Genomic DNA, 25997 nt, shown 5'->3' on the forward strand with positions numbered 1-25997 from the left:
ATACTCATCAGAGTAGAAGCCTCTCCTTCTCTACTTCATTATCTCTCAGGTCTCATCTCCCATTCTTTGCTCCACTACAGCCCACAGATCTCTTTGCTATTTCTGAATCATTCTAGCAAGGCTCCCAGGTGCCACAGGGCCTTTGAACTTATCCCTTTGGCCCAGAATGCTATTTCCCCTGGAAATTAGGTTGGACTGAGGATGGAGAAGGCCCTGTTTCCTCACTTTTTTCAGATCTTTAATTATCTGTTCTCAGGAAATCATTATTAGCCAAGTTTTATTCAAAATAAACTTAATTTAACTTAATATTTTAACATCTCCATATCCTACTCTCCTTTCTTGACTTTTTTCCTCTTGCATTTATTATTCACCACAATACTATTTATCTACTCATTCGTTTTGTTTATTGTCTTTTTCCCCTTAGAGAATGTAAGCTCTATGTGGTCATTTTTCTTTTTTATTCACTGATGAATTTTTTAGTAACTAGAACAATGCTTGAATATAGTTTTTGCTTAATGTATGCTTGTTATATAGAGATTCTTCCAAAATGATTATGCTTTTTTTTTCTTAAAATTTAAATTGTTTATTCAGGAGAAAAAGTACAATTGGCTTTTAGCTATCATAATTGGTAATAGCTCGAGCTCTGGGGTCGAAGATCTTGTGTTCACTTTTTGACTCTACCTGTTACATAACCATAGGGATAACAACATCCACTTCACAGAGTGTTTGAAATATATTATGGATATCAAGCATGCAAAAGTTGCAGAGTTCTTGGCCAGAGTAAACATTGGTCATTATTAGGTATGTTTTTATTAAATTTAGTTACATGAGCAGGAAAGTAATACTGTATATCCTATATTTCATTAAGTCTGCTTGCTAGTGTGTTAGACCTGAAGTGCTGTTGCCTTTGGAGACTCCAGAAATATCTGGACTTCTTCAGTATTCGGACTAAACGAAGATATAGGCAGGTTGATGTTTTCTCTAGGGTTGTGTCATTCGAGTATGTGTTGAGCATATCTTAATTTATTCTGCAATTACTCATACTCACAAGGACTTATTGGAAATGTAAATAAAGAATACTATAAATTAAGATGAAAAGGATGGGGGAACCACGAGAATAATAAAAAAGGAGCTAGAAATACTCTCTGAAACCAGGGCAGTCCAGACACAATAATAGGTCCCAGAGGGGATTCCATGTCTTAAGGATCCCCTAAAGTCCCCAGGGTTTGCATTTTCCGTTTGGGTGTGGGACTGTGACTCAAGCTGACTCACCACCACTTAAGTAGTCCAGCTGTTTCCACTTCTGCAGCTGTGAGAAACTCCTGGTCTCCAGGTTGTCAAAGGTAGTCATTTATAGTGCTTTTTAAATTTGTTGAAGTGACTTCTACCTCAGAAAACCCAAAAATAAAGTCTGCCTTATTTTTAGACTTATGAATCAACCTAGAAGCAAGCTCCTAAATTACAGAAAAGGAAAGAAGTTACTCAAACTCTACAATTAGAAACCACTCTTGCACTGGGACTCTTGATTTAAATGGCACATTCTAACATTGGAAAAAGAAAAGAGGAAAAACATTAACATAATAAGAATGGTAACTTTTCAAATAAATCTTTGGTCACAATTTGGGACTTGAAAAAAGGAATTAAAGTTCTAACTAAGATAGTTCTATAGAATTATCAGTAAATACACTTAAATGGATACCAACTTATTTAGGAAGAATATATTTTATTACCATTTGCAGAATAAAAGTGCTAACAGTACTAGAGATGAATTAAATCAGACTCTGGCTTATTTCCCAGAAAATATGTCAATAAAAGAAAACACAATAATTGGTTTCTTATGCTATCCATTCAGGTGTCTCACGATTAGTAAAAGTTTAAACCAGATCTGCAAAAAGAAACCTACGTAAAATGTAAAAGAATAAGACCAGATACCAACAGTAGGTGTTTCTTCTGTATATAAAAATTTCAGATGCATAAAATTTATAATTTTAATAGAATTAGTAGAAGCAAACCATAAAATAATATTGCTAGATTTACAGAATTAGAACATACTCAATAAGGAAAAAGGGGCTCAATTTCACTCCCATAAATAACATAATTAGATAATCCTATCTGATTTAAAGACTAGACCAGATTAAAAAATTAATCACTATTCTAGGTACAGACATGTGGTTGGTAGATGACGCTGAATGAAATAATAAAGAAAATTAGCTGTTGACCAAGCTCAGAATGAGACAGGTAAAGAAGACTGAGAAACTAACAAAAATGCATGAAACTAGTTGAACAAGTAGGTAAGGCCCATATTAATAATATTAAACGATGTCTAATGATATATATTTGAAACGTACAGAGCTAGTTTCTTTCTTTTTCTTTCTTTTTCTTTCTTTCTTTCTTTCTTTCTTTTCTTTCTTTCTTTCTTTCTTTCTTTCTTTCTTTCTTTCTTTCTTCTTTCTTTTCTTTTCTTTCTTTTTCTTTCTTTCTTCCTTTTTTCTTCTTCCTCCTCCTCCCTTCTCTCTCTCTCTCTCTCCTCTCTCTCTCTCTCTCTCTTTCTTCTTTTTCTTTTTCCCCTCCCCCTCCCCCTTGGGCAGTCCAGGGAAAAATGGCAAAATACTAGAAGGCTTTCAGTCACACGATAACGCCGAGGCACCAGGCAGGCAGTTATTCTTTGTGGTCCTTGTTGCTGGTGCTGGGGGATCTGACTTTGGATTTGACTTCACAGCTGGTCTATCACATCTGGATTTTGCTGCTGCATCCGCTGAGCGAATTTCTGGCCCGCCTGGATGAGACTGATCAGGTCCTTCTGCAAGGGGTTGGTGCCGGGAGTCCCCAAGGAGTTGAGCTGCCCAAAATCATCTGGACGTGAGTTGCTGAACTTGGGCATCATTCATTAGGTTTGCTGTCATACTCATGAAACGAGCTGTTCAGCACACAGGTGATGTCAAAGTTGCCAACACCTCCCGTGGGACTCAGTGCCTCTCTCAACTTGTTGGCTGGTTTGAGATATAACTTGTGTCATCGGGATCCAGCTCTAAGGCCTTCTTGTAGTAGGCCACTGCCGTCTGGAATGCTCTCGGCTCATCCTGCTCTAAGTTGTGTTGCCCGACGGGTCTATGCAGAGGATACTCGCAGCCCTAACCGCACCCCCGCCCCCACACACACCGCCCCCTCGCCTAGGTGGAGGTTACTGTAGGCTATAGCTCCCTTACAAAAACAGACACGTGGGCCCTGTAGAGCTCAATGGTTTTTCCGTAGAAGTGCGCAGTTGCTTCAACATATTCTTTCATCTCCTTTCCTTCGGTTTTGGGGCGTCTGCCTTGACTCAGTCTTCTTCTGAAGGCAGGGTTCGCTTGGGGTTCTCTGGTTCTATGGTTTCTCCTTGCCTAATGCAGCTGCTTCAAACATTTCCAGAAGAGTTTCAGGGAGTGCAAGATCACTGTCCTTGCTGTTGCCCCAAAAGTGGCCCCCAGGACTGGATTTGAGAACATTGAATGTACAAAAATGTATATTCTTGTGCTTTCAAAGTGCAATTTGAAAAGAATACATTATTTAAGTAGCTGAGATAAACTCATTGCTAAAATAAGGTAATGTGTCCTGAAAACCTAAAATGTGTTATTATCGTTGTTGTTGTTGCTGCTGATGTTGCTATTACTACTATTACTGTTATTCTGATTCTTTGCTCTATGGTATAAATTCTTAATTGATTTTGTACCACCAGGGAACATTTGGGTTTTGTGAGGCATTTTGGTTTTCACAATGATTGAGGGACACTACCAAGCATCTAGTGGCTGACAGCCAGGGATGCTAGTCACACTGCAATACAGGAAGAGTTTGAAATGTTTTGTTTAACATTCATATAATTGAAATATTTATTTATCTTATTTGAACGTAGAGTCTCATTCTATTTTACTTGTAAACCAAAAAAGTATTTCGGGCATGTTTTAAAATATACTGGATTTTCCAGGAATGCAACTGCAGTGTAAAATGGAAGTATATTTTTATGTGTTTATTTGTTTTTATTACTAGGATTTTAATCCTCAAAACACTGAGAATTCCACCATCCCTTTAGTTTTAAGGTCTAGACTGGTATTAGGCTTAGTGGTCTTTCTTCCTGATTTTTGTTCCTAGAGCATACTTCCCTGCTAACAAGAGACAAGGAATCTTAACCCAAATAAAAGAGTGTTTCTCCCTAAGGTTTAAAGAAGAGATGCTGTAAACTGGACACCCCAGGTGTCCTTTCCTTGGTTTTGCTAAATCTCATAAGCACAAAGAGACCTCCCAAGAGAAGGTAATCACAAGCTCATCCTCACCATACCAGCCTAAGGGGAGAGGAAGCAATTTAGAAAGAGGGGAGAAGTCAAACAGAGAGCACTCCACACAGCACAGATGGGAACCCCTTAGTTTCTCCCTGGGAAAGCTCTTCCAGCACAATGGCCTACTTTGTCATTCTATCAGTGCTGAGAAAGAGAGGCTTAGGGCTACTCCTCTGCCATATAGCCAATACTTACAATAATTTACTGGAACTATTTTCTTTGTAATTTTAAAAATATTTTGAGATAATTTTCTTGAAAAGGGGAAAAAAACAAGCAATTATAACCTAACAATTATTGTAGATTTTATATGCATATTTATTACTAGTATGTTAGAATTAAACATTTTTAATGTAAGAATGTAGCATGCTTAATTTTTCTATTATTACATGAATAACTATATTTGAAAATACAATCAGTAGGTATATGTCAATGTATTAAATACTTTATATAGGCTAGAACATTTAGAAATTTGCCCCTAAAAATTTACTGTACATCAATGCTTTGTAACCATTTTTTTTTTTTTTTTAAGGCGAGGCAACCCTTGGTCGACCTCACAGATTGCAAGGACCTTGCCAGTTTATAATCCCTTATTTTTTACTTTATTTATTTTTTATGCCTATAGCACCTGGTCTTCCTAGGTGGTCTCTCATCCAAGTAATAACCAGGCCCGACCCTGCTTAGCTTCTGAGATCAGACGGGATCCGGCTTGTTCAGGGAGGCACTGCCATAGACTATTTCTTTCTTTATGTGTTTTCCCTATCTGTACTTAGAATCTGTCCAGATACACTATTATTAATTTTCAAGAAAAAGGTGATCTGATCTCTCTCTCTATCTCTCTCGCTCTCTCTCTCTCTTACACACACACACACACACAATTGAAATGCTCTGAAAATGACTTTTGAAAATTTTTTATGACTAGCAAAGTTTGCATATTATGTTAAAGTTACAATCCAGAGCTTTCCTAGTTAGAGGGTGGTTCATGGATCAGCAGCATTAACATCACCAAAAACTTATTTAAAATGCAGTTTCAGACCACAAAATCAAAATCTGTATTTAAGAAGATCCTCTTTGTGATTTGTATGCATATAAAATTTGAGAAGCCAAGATCTTGATCAAGGATTAGCAAACTTTCTGTGAATGGCCTAATAGTAAATATTTGAGGTTTTGTGGGCCATTTAGTTTCTTTTGCAACTGCTTAATATTGCAGTTGTACTGTGAAAGCAGTCCTAGATAATATGGGAACAAATGTGTGTGGCTGTGTTCCAATAATATTTTATTTATTAACATTGCAATTTGAATTTAATTAAGTTTTTACATGTTACAAAATATTATTTGATTTTTTCCTTATCATTTAAAAATGTAAAACACTTCTTAGCTCACTGTAGGCTGCCTTAGCCTATGGGCTACAGTTTGATGACTTCTATTCTACAGTATAATAATCTTCCATAAGATGACTTTTTATGTAGAAGTAATAGAATATTTGAGAAGCAAAATGCAAAATCACAAGTGGAATGGATCAAGTTTCAAATGCCTACAAATAATATTAAAGATAATAAGAAAAGATAATGATATGAGACAACCATGAAAAGAAAAGGCCCTTTATTATGTATGTAATTTATGCCTACAGAATCTATTGAAAATTATAAAGGAGAAATTTTAAATTATAGAAACCATTTCCTTAAGAGACAGACACTGTTAAACTCTCAATTTAGCAAGATATTTTTGTATACATACAAACATTAACCACAATTTTATAATTTTCCCACCTAATACTATTTCATGAGTTTTTACATGTTGTTATGAAATAGGTTTCCAAAAAAAGATGATTTTAAATTCTAACAAGGGTGTGTCACATTTTATTTGGCTTTGGTATCTTAAGAGAGTAATGAAAAACATTAACAATAACTGAAAGTTTGAAGAATGACTGATAATTACTCAGTTTAACATGCTAAACCTAAGAAAAGAATGGCTATAGGCATACTTTAATTGTAAATTTCAAAAGACAAATAAGAGCATCAATTGAAGGATCACCTCAAGGAAGGGTGGGCATTTGGATATTTAAAGGAAGATGCCCGGGTATTTTTTTTTTATTATAAAGTTAATGGATATTTAGAAAAGCATTTTTTTAAATATGCAAAAGATATTTGACAATCTGAATTCTTCTGGATTCGTTCCTGAAATACAAAATAGAAGTTCTACACTCTTAGACAAAAAATGACTATAACCTCTGTACTCATAATTCATAACAAAAAAATTATTGAAATCATACTGAAGTACTACTAAGATGTTCATTGCACATTGACTGCATCAAGAAAAACAAAAATAAATAGTATGAACTGTAAGGTTCTGTCACCTGTGGGGTGAGGTGAAAACCAGTGTCACCCTAGTGGCATGGGGGAAGAGGAGGAGGTGAATAGTGTAGGGTGGTGGTGTGCGTTGTTCTTCGGTTCTTCCCCGTTAATGCAGCAAAGACTTACAGGTTGGTGAGATTTAGAAAAAGTCAGGTTTATTGAAAGTATATTTTAGAAGGAGATGAGCCATGCTAAGGAAGGCTGCAGCCCTGTGGAATTTAAGAGGTAAAGAGATAAAATAGTACACCCCAAAGGAAGGGGCAAGTTTCCAGCCACTAGTGCTGTAGCAAAGCAGAAATTGGAAAATTTGTTTATATTTGGGCCATGATAGGAGGTTCTAGATGATCCCTATGTGAGGTCACCTTGACTGATAGTTGGCTGCTATATAACGCTTTACCTACTACACATGTGTTTACTCAGAATTCGGTCTGTTATAATTAGATTCATGAACTTCCAGGGATAGTCATGATATTATAATGATGATATAATGAGGTTGAAGTTAGGGGCAGTAGTTTCTGCCCATGTGTTTGTAGCTGGTTTAGCCAGCAGCTTTTATGGCCTTTGTGCTCTGGATTTGGGGTAATTTATAACCCTAAAAAGGAGGTATTTCTGGGAGGTCCTTAAGGAAGGTCTTCAAGGGAAGTTTCTATGGTTACAGAGCTGGGCCTTGGCTCCTGTCACTCTTGCCTGACTAACTACCTAACAGTTCCTCCTGTTTGAAAAGAACAAAAATCTTTATTGCAATGTGATGACTAAAGATAACACATTAAATACAAAAACACTGAAATGAATTCTGTACCTGTGTTGGCTTCTTAATGAAAATGGTACCATTTGCAATTGTGACTTTCCCTCATTTATTGTTATGAGTGAAAAATATTACACCAATGTTTCTTATTATTAGAAAAGTAACTTATTGTCTTCCAATTTAGAGATGAAAATAACCTAAAAGAAAATTAATTAAATTTTAATCATTTTTAAATACTCTAAACTCTAAAAACTCCAATTATTTTACAGAATTTACAAATTATAAGCATTTATTTTAATCTAACAAGCATTAATATAATAAGCATTTCTTCAAAACTTTCTTCAGATTCCCTGAATATGTTGAGAGACAGAGATTGAATGTGTGCATGCAAATGTGCATATCATTTGTTCTTTAAAGTAATTCTTGGGATTTATTCTGTAATTATTGCCTTATAGATGAATAACTGGGTAAGCTAACACTCTACAGTGGTGTCCTAGGTACAATTATGAATACTTTTACAAAAGAACGTCATTGTATTTATGTAAACAGCAAATTATTAGGTCATTGTAACTTTAATAACAACTGATTACATTCTACCTAGAAAAGAGAACAGAAAACTTCCTGGGTTACAGACCTAGTTATCAATAGAGATGATCTCAACAAAATTATAAAAATAACCAAAGTGAATATGACCAATCTATTTTTTTAAGCATACATAGATCTTATTATTACTTTTTTAAAATTACATTACCCTTTTTTCAAAAGATTAATAATAACTGCTTGGAAGCCTTTTAAAATGGATGATGTCTCTTAAGTGATAAGTTATTGCAAAACTTAAGCAAAACAACTGTTTAAAGAATGTCAAATAGGAAGCGAACTTATAGGTGCATTTCCATATTATAGGTGATATAACTATAGATATAACCATATATAACACGTAGAATATGGCAATAGAATATGGCAAAGGTGATGGGATATACATGTTTATGTGTACTGATTGTATGACTACATTATTTGAGATTGCACTGCCCATCGTGTTGGAGTCTTTCTCTTTTGCTCGCTTTGAAGAAGCTAGCGGCTATGTTGGTGAATCCCACATGACAAAAATCTGTTGGGGTGGGGGGCTCTAGGACTTAGGGCAGCCTTCACAGACAACCTATTAGAAACCAAAGTCTTCATTCGGTTCTACAGTCACAATAAGCTGAATCTACCAAGAAACTGAGTGAATTTGGAAGTGGATTCTTCCTTAATAGAGTCTTAGATGAGACCTCAGGTCTGTCAGTACAGAGAGCCCAACTGAGTTAGTGTTTGTATCTTTAGTGTAACATCCTTCCTCCCTGCTATGACTTTCTGCAGCAGTGCCAAGCTACCTTGGGTTTAGTCATGGAGAAAACATGTAATCAGATTAATACAAGACTGGTGTGTTTGCCAGATGGTAGAAGAATAAAAGAGAGGGACTAAGGAGTTTAGGTTATTGGTGATAGTATTATTAAAATAGGGCAATCTTAGAATCAAAGCAAGATAAAGAGGGAAATAGAGACAGAAGAGGGGTGATGAACTGGAAGAAAGTCAAATCATGAGTAATCTAAAGGTCCTAATGAGATACAGCAGGGTTTGCAAATGACAGTGAACAGGCCTGATTTTTGTATAGCCTGCAGCTAAAACAAGTTTTTCACAAGTTTTTCACAAGTTTTTCAAGTTTTTCAGAAGAGTATTGCTAAATAGTTGAAAAAATATCAAAGGTGTATACTACTTTGATGCATGTAAAAACTGTAAGAAATTCAAGCTTCAGTGTCCATTAAAAAGTCATGTATTCTAACTCAGACTTGCCCATTTGTTTACATATTGCCTACAGCTGATTTTGCACTACAATGGCAGAGCTGTGTAGTTAAGGCAGAGACACTATGGGTCCAAAACCTGAAATACTTGCTCTCTGGTGTCTGAGGTTTAGAAATCAAAGGACTGAGAGATTAAACTTGAGGTAGAGTTTTTGTTCTGAAGATGGTTACAGAATTAATGCTTTTGGAAATGGAGCAGTTCTGTAGTAAAATTATCTAGGTCGTAACTATGAAATTGATGCTTAGGAGAAGCTAATCTTTGGTGATTAGAAGGTCAAGGAATTTAAAATGTTGGATAAGTAGGGCATTTCAATACTGAAGTCATTTAGAATAGCATGAGATAAGTGCCATAGTCTCTGACGAAAGATTGGGACTAATAAAGAAGTTGTATGTAGGCAATATCAATGAGAAGAGAGTGGTTAGTTCAAAAGGTATAAATTCCAAAATAACAGAACTTTTTAAAAGAAGAATGAGGTTTAGAGAAGGATGGATATTGACCATGATGCAGTCTTGTGGCTGTGATCTCTGTCTCTCTAGACTAGAGTGGTGAGAAACTTGCTGGTGGGAAGAAGAGATGAACTTTGAAGTTTTATTCCCAACAAAACAAGATTTGGGTCACAGATAAAAGGAACAAATGATTATTTGTTAGACAATTTTTTTCGTTTCATCAAGAGTGTATGTTATTACCCAATATATTTTTAAACAATCATCTTATGTTCAGAACAGAGCATGATGATTTAAAGTTTTGTTTTTCTTTTTGTAATTTCTCTGCACTGGGCTCATCTTGAATGATTTTAAAATGTTTTATAAGTTTAAAAATTTTATATTTAATATTGTGATTATGAATTTTAAAAATGCTTTATTGAGAAATACTTGACATAAAATATACATACTTCAGATATTCAGTTTGATAATTTTGATGCATGTATACACTAGTTTGAATCAATCACTACAATCAAGATAAAGAATATATTCATCACCCCCAAAATTTGTTTAATTATTAATTTCTCATAATAATAAACCTTAAAATATGTGATATATTTTCTTTCATTCGTTTGCTTTTCTATTCTTTTGTAATGAATAAATGAGTACATTGTGATGACCACATTGAGATGATTATATGCCCAGGCTTTTAACGGTAATGTTACCAAATCAAGGCGTATAAATTTGGTCAGCATAAATATTATTTTCCCAACATGTAAGTAATGAGTATTTTTAAAAATCTCTTAATGAGTCGATTTTTACAAAGAAAGAAATCCATAAAGTAAATGAAACTACTCTGAGTTAGATTTTATAAAATATTTTGCTCTACGAATTAAATTCTTCAGCAGAGTTTTCAAAAGTGTTTTATACTCCTTTAAATTCTGACCATGTTGAAAATGTGTTAAAGATGATTCCTATATTGATTGTAAGATATTAGCTCTCTTTTATTTTGAGAGGCTAGCTTGTTTTTCTGCAAAGGTCATTCATTCTTTAATGAGACTGGAGAAGTAATAGGTTGCCCAGTACCTACATCTTTTCAAAAGTACACAAGAGACATTCCATGTCTACAGCAATGCCTCAGACTGTATGCAACATTAGGAATGACACAAGAGCCAAGTTATTTAATCCTGAAAAATCAATTATCCTTTTTGTAATATTATTTGCAGAAGTACATGATAAGAGAGAGTTCTTAAAAGGCCAATATATATATATATGTATATATATATATATATATATATATATATATATATATATATATATACACACACACATTTAACCCATAGTTTAAATAGTAGGGAAGAAAAGCTAACATATTTAGAGACCTTCGTACAGACCTTTTCATATTCCTCATAATTGAAATAGAACTTATTTAAACATTTTAATATGTTCATGTTAATATAAAATAATATAAAAATTATGGAAATGTTTATATATTAAAGTTTGAATATAATCATCAGTTTCAAAATACTTATTCTATATATGCTTACTTATTATAACTATCTCTGTTATAGATGCTAGAAAATAATGCTCAGAAAAAGTTAATATTTTGATTAAGGGCAACCAGAAAAATAGTATTAAAGCAGGATTTAAAACATGCCTTTTTCCTCTATATGTTGGTTTGAAAAAAATTATTTCATGTAAAAACATCATGATAGATATTTGTAAATGATTGAAATGTAAGAATTAGTGTTTAGCATTATACATTTTAATGTAATTATGTTTAGCACTAATTTTCTTAGTAATTATGTCTCCTTAACAATTTGACTTGTAATAAAAATTTAGAATTATTATGAGGTAAGACATGGATTTCCGAGAGTAAATCTTTATAGGCAGAAGAAACAGTAAGTGCAAAGGCTCTGAAGGGGGAGTGTGCTTAGCCAGTCTGAAAACTAACGAGGGACTTGTGTGGTTCCAATACAGTGAGGGAAAAGAAAAATGAGATGCAAGGTGGAAAATATGGCAGGAGCCAGATCAAGAAGGAACTCACAGACCATTATAAAAATTTGACTTTTATTCTAATGAATATGGAACAGAAGAGTATTGGTGGGAAGGGACTTAGACATTTCCATTTGCTGGGGTGGGGGAAGTATGTTTACAGATGAAGGGGGAAAGGGCAAATAAGAAACCAACAGTTCTGCTTTGAACATATATAAATAAAAATGTCTGTTAAAGTTCAAGCGGAAATATCAGGAAGGCAATTGGGCATACAAATCTATTTAAGTTATGTGGAGGGATTGATGTAAATTTGGGATCCTCAGCACACCGATGTTATGAAAAGTTCTGAATTTGGTTGAGATTACTAGAGTGTAATTAGTCAAGGTTCAACTGAAGAAGTAGAACTTCTAGAAGATACATATGAATTTGTTACATGGAGGCTGGTTTAATAAGTCTCTGTAAAGCTGTTGTTTTTCATGTCTGATTAGACATTTAAGTACACAGCAGGCAGTTAGACAAAAAGAAGGATGATGTAAAGTGGGAGAGGAAAAACAAACTGGAACCTACAAATATGAATTTGAACCCAATGAGGACAGACTGAAACCTGTGTCAGCAGTTATTGCCTCTGTCCTTGACAATGTGGGTGTTCATCAGAAGCCAGGGCCCTTAGTCATGGGATTAAACACAAATACTCCAGAAACAGAAAAGCTGAAGGAGGTTCCTGGGAAGGTAGAGCAGTTAAAGATGCAAATAAAAGAAAATATGCGTATTACAAAATGACTGCTGTTTCTCTTCCACTCTCCAAAGCTCCCAAGTGTTTCCCTTCTGGCTCAACCTAATTAGAAATAGGTAAGTAAGGGAATTCTGGGAATGATATTTCGTCTTAGCCAAGCTGACACCTTGCAAATCCATTATGGATAGCCGGGGGAAGTATAGAGAAGAGATGAGGTTGTAGGTCTGAATCCTGTGGCACTCAAAAATTTAGAGGTCAGGTTTATAAGGGTTTCTAGGAAGTGTCCTCAAATGCAGAGGGCATGTCCTTCTTCGTTAATTCTTAAGTATTTTTGGCTGCAAAGAGAGTATGATGGCTAAAGCTTGGACTGTGAGATAAAGACCACCTATTAAGGATGGATAATGAACAAAATAGAAGGTACTCATGTTGATTAACTCATTATTCTGTCACACCAGCCCTGAACCCACCCCTGGACTAAGTTTACAAGAGGAAGAAGTCAAATTTGTCATATTTAAATGATTGTTGCTTTTTTTTTTTTTTTTTTTTACCACCTGCAGCCAAACCTAATTCAAAATGATAGAGTGGATTCAAGAGAAAATGAGAGGTGAACAAAGGAAGACAGAGTATAGACAATATTTTGGAAGAATTTATTTATAAATTGGAACTTAGAAATGGGTTTCTAGCTGAAGGATAAGTGAGGATAGGGAGAGATTTATCTCTAAGATAGGTAATGGTATTACTACATTTTTCTGAGGCTGGAGATTATGCAATAGAGGTGAATTATTTAATCCTATAGAAAAGGCTTAAATTGAGGTAAGAAGTCAAGAACTAAATAATAAAAATAACAGAAAATCCTAGGAGAGACGTTTATTTGACTACTTATTTGGAATGAGTAAAATTATGTTTGAATTATTCTCGTATCATATAGTTGTTAATATTGTTATAGTTAAAAACTATAGGAAATAGCTTTCTACACATTTAAGCAAATTAGCATAATTTTTAATTAGGTAGAAATTATATGATATGTTTTTAATACTGTAAAACTTCACTGAAAATAATTGGTAAAGTACACTTTGTGTTTTAAAACTTACATCACTCAGAAAATCTTTAATTTATTTTTTATCTTTGTTTGTAACACACATTGTTGTTTCTTGTATTTAGTCCTGGATAAAGCTTATCAGGCTCATTATAAGAACACAATACACCAATTAACTTTTCGTGCTCAGCTATTAAAATTTCATTTGAAGTGTACAGTTTTTATTGAAATTACACTTTTATATCTTCCTTGCAATGATAGCGATCCACCTTCAAATCATTAAGCAATTTATTGAAATTCTCAAATTAATTTTAGACATAGCTCTTGTACACAAAACTAATTTGTCTTTGGAAACATGCTAATTTCTTAGTCTCATATAATAGAAAGTGCAATTCTAGCTTGAAATATTCTTTCTGTTTCAGTTTCTAGGGAAAGACATTGTTTTATTTTGTTTTTAATGTTTTGGCAAGCAAGTGGAGTGAGTTTTAGATTGAGAACTGTTGCTATTTTCTGATCATATTTTTTGCATTATTTATTACTTATTAAAAATATGAGATTATATAACTAGGACATATTATATGCAACTATATTATTGTGCCATAGTCATAATAATATTAGGGAAGTTTTAGATATGAAACACAGTAGTCATAAAATTAGTGATGATTAAATTTAGAGTTCTTCAAACTATCAAATTTTGAACTGTTTACTAAATTTTAATCAACACATTTTCACAAGACATATTTTCCTATTTATTACCTTTGTTTCTGACACATGCTTGGTTATCTCTTCAAAATTATAAGCCTTTTATTCAGAAAGTATTTCTTGAACAGAAATATTTACATTCTTAAGTCTTAAATGTTTCTCAAGGAACATATAAATCCTTTTCCCCATAATTGGCAAGACCCATTCTGTTAGCCATGAAAAGTGGCTATGCTCAGAATATAAAGTGTCACATCATTATTGAATTAGCACTTTTTTTTTTTTTTTTTTTGTAATAAGAAACAAATTGTGAGTGTGAATAGGCTTATAGGGTGGTTTCATTTGCAACTGAAAACATGTAATACCAGTCTTGGCCTCCACATGGTGCTAGTGTTATGTACTGGGACACCACAAGCTAGAACTACCTCATAATGAAAAAGAACCACTTATCCTGCCTATCAAAAATAATCCCCAAAATAAAACAACAGATTCAAATAAAAAGGCATTATACCTGAAATCCTGCCTTATGAAAAATCTGGCTTATACACAATAATAGCTTTGCCAAATCATGTGTGGAAATTACAGTAAAGCTAAATAAATGGTGACATGAAATAATGAGTTTAAATTCCTTGTTTCATCTTTGGGATCTCACTGTTGAGTTCAACATCACATTCTTTGCTTCTATGTATCATTTTCTCTCTTCCATGGATGGGTATTTGGAACGGTGTGAAGGAAAGGGAGTCCTTGGGGGGAAAGAGGACTTCTGCCAGGTTTTTACTTTGGTCATTGTGACTCCTTTGAACTCTGAAATTCACTTTCAAAGCCAAAATATGATTTATTTTGAATATTCTTATTTCCTGTCAGATTCTTCACAACTTTAAAGTTAGTGCTTGTTTCTATTTATTTTAATGTGAAACAGGTATAGTCATTGAGTTGATGGCAGCTTTATGTGATATATAAAATTTTATATTCATCTGCCAACTGTATGACAATTGAAGATACAATAATATATTGCAAAATATGTGGGTTTTTTGTTTAGTTTCTTGCCAACTGACTAATGGATAATTGCAATGGCTTATCTAAGTCTTTTCTTTTTTTCTTTCATAATGGGACACAATTGTTTTCTTCACTTTATGCTTACACATCGGCCATGCATCCTCTATCAAGACAAAGTGAACAACTAGAGAAATGATCCAAATAATAAGCAGAAAAAAACTAATTTTTAGTGTCTATATCTCTTAAACTATGTAGAGTACCTGGCAAATATCACACACTCAATAATATGTTTATTAAATAAATTACCCCATGACAACTGGTTTGGGTCTGGCTTTAGCAGTTGTAACTAAAACACAATGGAGACTATAGAGAAAATTAAAGAGGATTTACGACTTGAAATAAAGGAAAAAAATAAAAATTACATTGAATTACCACTGCATCTTCCTTTTCCTTCCAGCCTTCCCTGTTCCTTGTTTCTTTTCTTTTCTTTTCTTTTCTTTTCTTTCTTTCTTTCTTCTTCTTTTTTCTTTTTTCTTTTTTTTTTTTTCCTTCCTTCCTTCACTCTCTCTCCTCCTCCTCCTTTGTCCTCCCCTGATTTTTCTTTTTTTTCTCTCTTTGTAAATAATCCAGAAACTGACCTTCAAACAATTAAATTGCTTCTTTCCAAGAAGACAAAACACTACAGGTGGTCTTAAATTCTAGATTGAGATTAAAGAAGCCAAGTGATAAGCAACTTTTTTACTGAAGTTTATGGCACTTATTATTGGTCTCCTACTGAGGTGGTTTCTTAAATGGACTGAGTATAAAATGTTGTCTTTATTTTAGTGTTAATGTTTAAAAATCTTGAAATCTTTTGGACAAAATAATAAAAACATCAGTAACTATTTGTAAGTGATTTATTATCCTTAAATCCTTTCTTGGAAACTTATTCTCTTGTAACCATAACAAAAACTGTGAGTGTGTATGTCTGTGTGTATGCATGTACACACACACACACATACACACACACACACACACACATATATATATATATACACATTTATATATATTTGTGATTGTGTATGTCTGTGTGTATGCATGTACACATAAAATGTGAGTGTGTATGTCTGTGTGTATGCATGTACACATAAAATGTGAGTGTGTATGTCTGTGTGTATGCATGTACACGCACACACACACATATATATATATACATTTATATATATTTCCACAAATATGAATAACTATTATAACCAGTTATTTTTTATTAAAATTCCTATTTTCTTAAATTTTTAAAGAAATTTGTTCTTTAATAATTTTGCCTGATGTATTTAGCTCTAGTGTTTGCCTGATTATCAAGCTAAGAAGGCTCTTGTCAAACCTAATAGCTTCAAGGGCGATTATCTGGTCAACTAAACAAATCACTATAATTTGCCAGCTGATACTCTGTAACCTGAAATGTAATGAACAGAGTATGCTCCACCATCTGATACAACCTTGGATGGAGGCCTTTATCTAGTGAGTTTAATCAGGGGCTGATTGTGACTGAATCACCAGCTGCCTTGAAAGTTTTTTATTTTAAAACCATATATAGTTCATTATTACAATGTATTAAAGATAAGTTCCTATGAGTACAGCAATTTGGAAGAGTGCTCATAAATATTTATCCAAATAATATTCTTCAAGAAGACAATTGTTATGGTTGGAATACAGGCCCTGAGGTTTGGGTTTAAAGTGTTGGTGGTTCTGTTGCTTAGTGGTGTTTCACCTCAGGCAAGTTACTTAACATCTGTATCCCAGATTCTTCTTATGTGTAAGTGGCAATAAAAATAGTATCTATTGTATACAGTTGTCAGTTAAACTGAATTATGCATCAGTGTGCCTTGAATGATGCCTAGCATATAGAAAAGAACAAATTAACAGTAATCTAATTTTTATTCCTTTAAAATGAAATTGGTTTGATACATGGTATTAGGTTTTGAAGATATTAGTCATTATAAAGAATTATAAACAATTCATCATTGGTGCCACCAATAACTCAGAAAAATAGGTTACAACAGACATAAAATACAAACAATAAATTACGATATGGGCTGGAAGTTTATGTTACATTTTTTTTTAAGCAACCGATTGGAGCTCTGTCTTTTTAGGAACTCTATAACCCATAAGGAAGAATATAGGGAAATCTCTCAGGACCTACAAATTAAAAGATTTTCAGTGTTAATGACACACATAATAATTTTATTTTGCCATAGAAAGGGCATGAGAAACATTACTGCTCTTTGATTAAAATCATTTAAAGCCGATACTTGGCACAAAATGTTCAAATTACTTCTGTTTTTCTTATTGTCAAGGAATAAAAAGAAAATGGGAATAAACCTAGTGTAAGTCAGAAACAAATAATTTTAAATTCTATAATTTGAAACTCGAATTTTATAAGTTCTTTTCTTTTTTTAACAATATATGGTCAAAATAGAAAAAATAAAAGCCCAATTTATTGAATCGTTAGCTTTCTAAATGATGACATAAGAATGGCATCAGCCAAGTGACTGGATTGGATCCTGGATGGTACTGATTGAAGGGTTGCCCTACTTCATACAAATCAGGAGCAATTTAGTTTTCTGTTTTTCTTCATCTCCTTGAATCAGCGAATGTGGGAAATAGTCAATCTAGACTTCTGGAACTCTCACAAATTCTTTGATATAAGTCACCTGAACTGACTGACCAATAAACACATCAGCAGTCTTGGCCCGTAAAACACGGTAGTAGTGATGGCAGCAGCGGCAGGAGCAATGGCAAACCATATTGGGGCATTTGAGATGCTCCAGAAGGCAGGGTGAGCAGAAGTAGATGAAGGATTAGTGAACCTGAAATGCCATGGTCACTGCAGATAAAGTTTAGTTCTAAAAAAGATTTCATCATTGCTGTTGTGATACATTGGTTTATTAACTGTTTTAATCATAATGTTCTTGAAATGTAGTACTATGTTCACGAATAAATAGTTTATGGTGTCATTTTTGTGTACAATATTTGATTAGAAAATCCAAGGGTGTATCCCATTCTATTCTAAAAGTGACATAGGGAACCACTTTACCTCTTACTTAGCCCTCAAGTATCTATATATCTCTTGATGGCTGTATTAGTCACTTATGCTGAAGTAGTTTTAATGATAGGAAGGAATACAGTATCAGTGACTCATTCATGCTATATATGTTTCCAAAAGCATGTTTCCCAAAGCACAGTAGGTAATGTGTATGCATTTAGTTAGGAAAAGCTATGCTATGTTTTGATAACAAATAAACTGAACACCTTAAAATAACATACATGCAGTTCCTGCTCATATAAAATCTACTGTGGCTCTGGATAACTTTCCACAGCAACTGTTCCTAATGTAGTGATTCAATAATCTAAGATGCTTCAATCCACCATTCAACATAAGGCTTCCTCCATTGCTATAGAAAACACTTGAAAGAGACAGAAGAATTACTTACAAGTATTTCACTGCCTCAGCCCAGATGTGACGTACATCACTTTCACTTGTATTTATTAGGTCAACATTAGTCAAATGGCTTCCATAACTATCAAGGAGCTGGGAAGTACAATTTCCCATATATATTTCCTATCTTCCTGTGTAGGAAGGAAAGAATGGTTATTCTTGAGGTCATTAGTTAGTACTCTCTCTCACAGTATGTAAGATAATCTTAAATGGTAGATATCAACTTTCACAATTTTTTCTGTTTTCACATGTATTTGAAAAATATATGTAGCACATCAAGCCTATAAGGTAATTGTTTGATTTTACATAAATTTAAGTTAAATTTTAATTACAGATACTATGCTATTATGATAAAAATGATGAAAGTGTTAAAAAGATGTTCACTGTTTGAGTAACACTGACATAAAGGAATCATTGTAAAACTAAAATTTTGGTACATGTAACTTCAGGCAAACAGGGAATATGGGGTGGGGCACAGAATTTTCTGTTTTAACAAGTACCGCACAGGATTCAGCAGCATATAGTCTGGGACGACATACTGAGAAAGATTGTTTCAGAGGCCAGTTGCTGTTAAAATTAGGGAGCCAGCGATAAAAGCCACCATGGGAGAGCCTGAAACTCCTTATGAGTACCCAATTTCTCTTTTTTTCTCTCACTATCTGACAGAGCTTGCTTTTCATACAATGTTGTGACACCAGCAATAAAGGGTTAAGACTTTGGAATGAGACGTTTGACCTGACAGACAATACCTTCAGAATTGCCATTTGTCTTCTCACCTAGTTTTTCATGTTGTCTAATATATTCAAACTGATAGTCTAGCCCCTCTCAAATTAAATGTAATAATATCAACAGATATTGTTGCTAGTCCCAAAGCTCTTTCGTTCACTAAAGACTTTCCTTTACTATTGGTGGCAAGTCAATTTTGCTGTGTTTTAATTTTTTTCTATTTCCATGTTTCCCAATAATACCTACAAATCTCTCCCAAGTAGGGTGACTTAGATGTCCTGATTTGTCTATAATATTCTTGGTTTGTATGTAATTATTAATAGAAGGCTCTTTTACTCTTAAAAAAATGTTATATTTGAATGAGAAATTTTATGGTTATTCTGCTCCTGAGAGTTCTCATTTTATTTTACGATGTAAATGACTGATTTGTTGTCAAAGACTCTTTATTCCATTACCAGTGGCTAAAGCCTCAAGGATAGTTCTGGATGCTCAGGATTTTTTTTTTAAGTTATTTTTTGTCACTATATATTTTCTGTAGAGTATAGAGAAAGGTAGAAGGATATACAGAGGGGTTAAAGGGAAAAAACTACGACATTTATAACAAGATAAAACATGTTTTGAGAAACCCAAAGGAACTCATTATTCTGGCATGTGACAAATTGCCTTCACCTAATTTGAAAGATAACATATAAAACTGAAAATGAATCTTAGTATGTAGCTTGTATATATATATAACGCATTTGTAACATTTATTCCCCCATAGGCATTTAATGGTGTGAATTTTGTATCCTAATGAAATTAGATACATCTTACATCACCTCAATTCCATAATAGATTTAGGACAGGTACTGTGTAATCTTAAATAGAATTTCAGCTGGATGAAATTTAGCCGTAATAATAAAAGTTATATGCACCATATTTCCTTTTCTTGAATCCTACCATTAGATAGCACATAAAAGCTATTTATTTTCTAGTTACTCTAATTCTAGGAGAATGTTAAAGAGGATTCCAAAGCTACAGTATATCACATTTAGGTCTGTAGCTCATCAGACTGGCTTTTAAAATATGCAAGTGCCTACAGAGACCACCCCAGGTTAAAAGTCTCTAAATACTTCATGTTGCTTTACTGTTGAAAAATGTTTAGAGTGTGTTATCTTTTTAGAGCTTGGAAATCTAATTATTTATAATATCCAGTGACATTTACATTTTGCTAAATATACTCTGCTTGTAATAGAACACATCATCCCTAGGAAAATGGGTAGAGAATGCTTGGCTCTACGTTTGCTTATATATAATGTGAAATAACAGGGTCACCTGTTATCTTTTTGTTACAATAATATGATTTTAAAACATAATTCTCAAGAAATGTCCTTAATCATTATCATTTAAAATACAGAATAAGAAAAATTTATCATAGTTGAAATAATGTGTTTACCCTTTAACTCTCAACTATCAAATCAAATATCTATTCAAGTTTATTGATATCTTAAAACAATACCATTCATTTCCATGCCAACAGCTACAGAGTGTTTGGTTTAGTTTTTGAGATTGATTGAAAGTAGATTGTAAAGTTGACCTACTGTGTTAAGCTTATTTACACAAACGTAGTGTCTAGGAAAATAAACTCTGAAAGTACATAGCAGTTGAATCCTAAGGTATTTCACATCCTGAGCTTTCTAATACTTGCTTTACTGGGATCTGTTGGATAGAGAATCTCAACTTTATATAATTACCTTACATAGGAAAAAAATCATTTGAAAATTTAATCATTCTTAAATTTGAGGTTACATTTATGACTTGCTTTAAAAAAAAAAAAGACTTGCTTTTAATTGATTTGAAGAAGTTGCCTAAGCAAAATAATTTGTTAGTTCTAACATATCTATGAAACAATCACATATGAAATTTTTTCAGGCTCTTGAAACATACTTCCCTTACAAAAGTTGAAAATAATATTTTAAGATATAATCAATATAAAAAATCATAAATGTGAAAAAAAATCAGTGGAAACTCTCTTAAAAATTAATTTGGGTAAAGATGATGACAAATAGATTATTTAAAATAAATTTGCATTTATTCAAGGGTTAATCTTGGTGAATGGACATTTAAAAGCCCTTCCTGACGCTGCATCCTCTTCTGTTACATATTCTTAATAATCAGCCTGTTATATACTAGTCTCCCTCCTGATTTCCCCTTTGCCATCAAAACTCGGACTTTTCTCCTGCTGCTGAGTGACGGCGGGGCCAATAATACTGAGAGGGCGGGTGGAAGCAGGGCACGTGCACCAGAAACACTTCCTAGAAACAGCAAGTACGCTGCTCAACCCTGCCTGAACTTTCCCTGTAAACATAGCTCCCTGACAGAACGGCAACCCTGCTGGGTGGATCTTGCAACTCCTAGAGGGAATGGCACTTCTTGTTTTTAATTAGCAAGGTGAAAGGTGAATTAAAACTAGCTGTTTGGCAAGTCAGTGCAAGAGGCTGACTTCTGAGAGGCTTCAAGGAGCCAGAAAAGAAGAGCTCCACTGGGGGAAGGCACTGCGTGTGCTCGAGGGCTTTTTTTTTTTTTTTCTGAATGAACCGCTTGCAGAAGTGACTAAAAAAATACAGTTTCTTCCTGAATCTACCCTCGTAGTTACTGAAGAGAGCACTAGACAGGACATGACTCTGAAGATTCACTCCTTGGAATGTTCTCTTGCTCCTGGCTTATAAACAACTGTCCTGAGGAAAGAAAGGTTTTACATATCCAAATATCGCCTGACAAATGGCACTTTGGAACTGTGCTTTCTGATGACAACGCGTTTGATTTCTGACAAAGCCTCTCCCACGCTGCCCCTGGAGGGGAGTCCTAAGTAAAACTCAAACCCGCCTTAAATTGAGGATCGGAGGGCTTGCACGGTGAGCACGACAGCATGGCATCGGCTGGGTACGTTCTCACCTGGCTCCTGTGGGGTTACTTACTGGAGCTTTGGACAGGAGGTCACACAGCTGATACCACTCATCCCCGGTTACGCCTGACACATAAAGGTAGGTCACCTTTTCAGATCCTTTTGTTAAAAATAAAATAAAGTCATTTAACATAGGTCTTTGGTCTTCACAGACCCTTAAAATGCACCTGAAAAAAAAATTATTGTAAAACTGACTTAAAATTCAAAGTACCTCTAATTAATGTCATACTTACCACAGCTGAAGGTAGTGCAAAATCATGTGCCAACTTGGAGATGTTATTTTCGTCTTGTAAATATTAGGTTTTATTAATGAGAAGTTTACTCACTAGCAGACACAACAGAAGGTAGAAAGCAGGTTGTAAATATCCTTGAGGGGTGAATCCACGAGGTTATCAATTGTTATTTAAATACCAGTTTATGCATTATGGGAAACAAGGATGTCTGAAATGGGCTTTAGAAAGAGATGCAATTTTTTGTTTGTTTGTTTTGTGTTGTCCATAATGAGGATGAGAGGTGAAAATAAGATTTTTAAAAAGCAAAATGATTTCTTATTCATAATAGCAAAGTGACCATCATGTAATTAAATGATTAACAATTAATATAAATTAATTTTGTTGTTGAATTGATTATTAGGATTTATTTTATGTATGGCAAAAAATTCAGTTTATTAGCAATCCTTGTAAACTGATACATATTGATTAAAATATTAGATACTATTCACTACCATCTATTCTTTTTAATGTAAACTCATATTGCTTAACTGCTGATCTATCAGAGTGCTTAAATATTTTATTATGCAAGTATGTCTTTTAAAGCAGCATCGAGTCATAAATAAATGATCAAAAGATAGCTTTTGCATCAGAATCAGTAAAAGCCAGTCATGAATAGGTTTGGTGATTCTTCCTGTAAACAAACAAACAAGCAACAAACAAAACCCACCCTCTGAGAAAGTGACTTTGCTAACTTAAAAGAAATTTGGGATGGAATTTCAGGAAAGAAGTATTTCATTTAGACAGATAACAGATGCAACAACAAGAATTACATAAGAATCGTTTTTCAATTGTGTAAGCTTTCAAATCGTTCCCCACTGTAGAAAGAACAAAACCCTATATTTTTAAAACATAGGTGTAATGTTTACCAGAAGAAGAAACAAAAGGGCCTGTCTCAGTTGTATATGACATAATTGGTCTTTTTGTCTTTTTATTGGACAATTATCAGTTCATTCTGATTGCAAAAATTTCTCATTTTTAGAAGAGCTAAAATCTGTGGATATTTTCTTAGTTTAAATAGATTTCTTATAACATTCTCCAGTAAGTAACATGAATTTAAGAGATAATTGACATTAAAACTGTAAAGTATTTAAAATATAGTACCTAGCATTAGCACATGTCATTTGATTTGGGAAGATCTATTATAATATGTATTAAAATGCACATTTCAAGAAATTATGATCAAATACATCAAAATGTAAAAATTCGATGGAATGAAATATGAACAAATAAGAGTGTCAGAAAAAAGGTAATAAATGGATTGTTTTTCTTATGAAGACAAGTAGATAAGCTGTCAGTTTGGGAAGTGGAAGCTACCATTCTACTATGCCTGGTATTAGCCTCTTATACCTTATTATTAGGGTACTTGTTTTTCAATAGCTCAATATCAATATGTTTTCAAAGATATCTTATTTTAATTTTTTATTAGAGGACTTATAATTTAGTTAGTGTATACCAAATTCTCTAATGCAACTAAATACTATGCAAAATATTGTTATTAGGCTCTTCACTACATCTCTTAACCAAAGGAATAACTGTAACTGATACATGACTTGTGTTAAATGGTATGGGAGTAGAACTGCTAGTATCTATGCGTACACTAGACTAAAAACTCCTACAAGATTTCCCTTTGGCTTTAATGGCACTAGCTAAAGATGTACAATATTGTGCTTTTATACAAAGACAGTATAGAGTTAACCGAAAATAGAATGTTCTCACTTGTGCAGTTTAGTTAGCAAAGTCAGCTAGGAGATCACACTTAGATGCAACCCAAAGCAGCAATGCCTACTGCACCACAGGTGCCTTCAGTGAAAAGGAAAGCACTGGACTGTCAGAGCAGGACTATTTAATCTTATCAATACAAAATGAAGAGCCCATTTACTGCTCTACACTTTGAAATTCAATGGATATTTAGAGGTGTCCAAAAATTAAGGATTGGATATTTCAGAGTATAATCTTTTGCTATCTTAAATGATATCAGAAATGGTAAGATCTCAATAGTGGGTGAATTAGATGGTTAATGTTGTGAACAAGTGCATAGTCCTTTAAAATAAGAGACATTAACATAACTCCTCTGCCCTGCTGCCTGACCTCAGCAGGGAAATCCTGAAGACTCCCTGGAGATGGCCTACTGGATTAATCCAGGGATTCATTTAATAGCAGTGGTCTGTTCTATATGGGAGAAAGACAAGCATTTTTCTAATATTATCCATTACCAAAATGACTCTGAGACCACAAGCCTAGTGTCTCTTCCCAAAGAGAAGGAGAAAGTTTCAGAGCCATATACAAAACTTGAATTAAATTATGTAAAATATGTTCAGAAAAACGCCACCAAATTTCTTTTACTCTTTCTTCCATCCTTCTCTACCTCTGGAAGTGGCATGTTCTTAAACAAAGCATGAGAAGAGGAGATCATTAGGACTGAAAAAGAGAAAAGGCAGAGAAGGAAGGAGACAAGGTAGAAAGTTGGTATCAGATATGGAGCATCTTCTATCATACTTCTCACAGCCCTCAACCCGCAGCGGGATGATGTTGAATTCCTCTCTCCTCTGATTGAATGCCCACTCCATTTCAATATTAAAAATATGCTAACTTAGGGCAAGCCTAGTGGATAGAAAGATGAGATATTTGCTATGTTGGGGCAATGCATATGTCTTTTAATGTAGGTATAAGATAAATTTGGTTAACAAATAAAGATATAGCGAAGATTAAAATGGCAAGATTTTTGTCCTGCTCTGTAAGAATTTTCAGTAATGATTTGAGTTGAGCTTAACTATATCAGGCGAGTATTTGAAAGTTTATGACTCTTTAAGAATTATAGCCAGTTTTTAGTCAATACCCTAAAGAGGGTAATATTGGTATGATTAATACTAATTTATAATATTCTACCCCATGAATTTCCTTGTGAAATCGTTATGACCCTCATCATAGAAATGAAGGAAAGAAAGAATAAAAGGAGGAGTCCTGGTGGATTCAGCCACTTCCTTCTGCTGATGTCTGTTCTCTCCTTATCTTTCATCGTCCTGCATTAATGAGGTTACAGGGAAGGCAAAAATAACCTTCTTGATAATGGTGCTCAAAGAAGAAAACAACAAATGGGCAAAGCCCCAAGTCAGAGGAGAAACAACAATGCATGTGGAAAGCCCCAGAAATTCAATCAGCAGAGCTTGGAAGATGGTGTAGGTGTTCAATGTCCCAATGAGGAATGACACAGTCACAGAAGCCAAGGGAGAATGGCTACATAAGCAGAGGATGTTCTCCCAGGATGTTCGGCAAAAAGATAGCTAAATAAGGCATGGATATGGCAGACTATCATTCCTAAAATATGTTGACATTATACATGTAGATTTGAGCATTGAAATTGTTTCCATATATACAGAAAGTGGGATAGGGAATGTTAATTAGTCTCTGTGTATTTAGATATTATAACCAATTAATACAGATTTGTCTCAGTTTA

General features: G+C 33.9%; 2 pseudogenes; both read right to left on the reverse strand.

The window, feature by feature from the left end:
- Positions 1-612: 612 nt before the first annotated feature.
- Positions 613-25110, reverse strand: LOC120615141 (small glutamine-rich tetratricopeptide repeat-containing protein alpha-like; annotated as a pseudogene).
- LOC120615200 (uncharacterized) lies at positions 4924-5042 on the reverse strand (annotated as a pseudogene).
- Positions 25111-25997: the final 887 nt, after the last annotated feature.

This window comes from Pteropus medius, unplaced genomic scaffold (genome assembly GCF_902729225.1).
Source record: "Pteropus medius unplaced genomic scaffold, Ma_sr-lr_union100, whole genome shotgun sequence".
NCBI classification, from domain to species: domain Eukaryota; kingdom Metazoa; phylum Chordata; class Mammalia; order Chiroptera; family Pteropodidae; genus Pteropus; species Pteropus medius.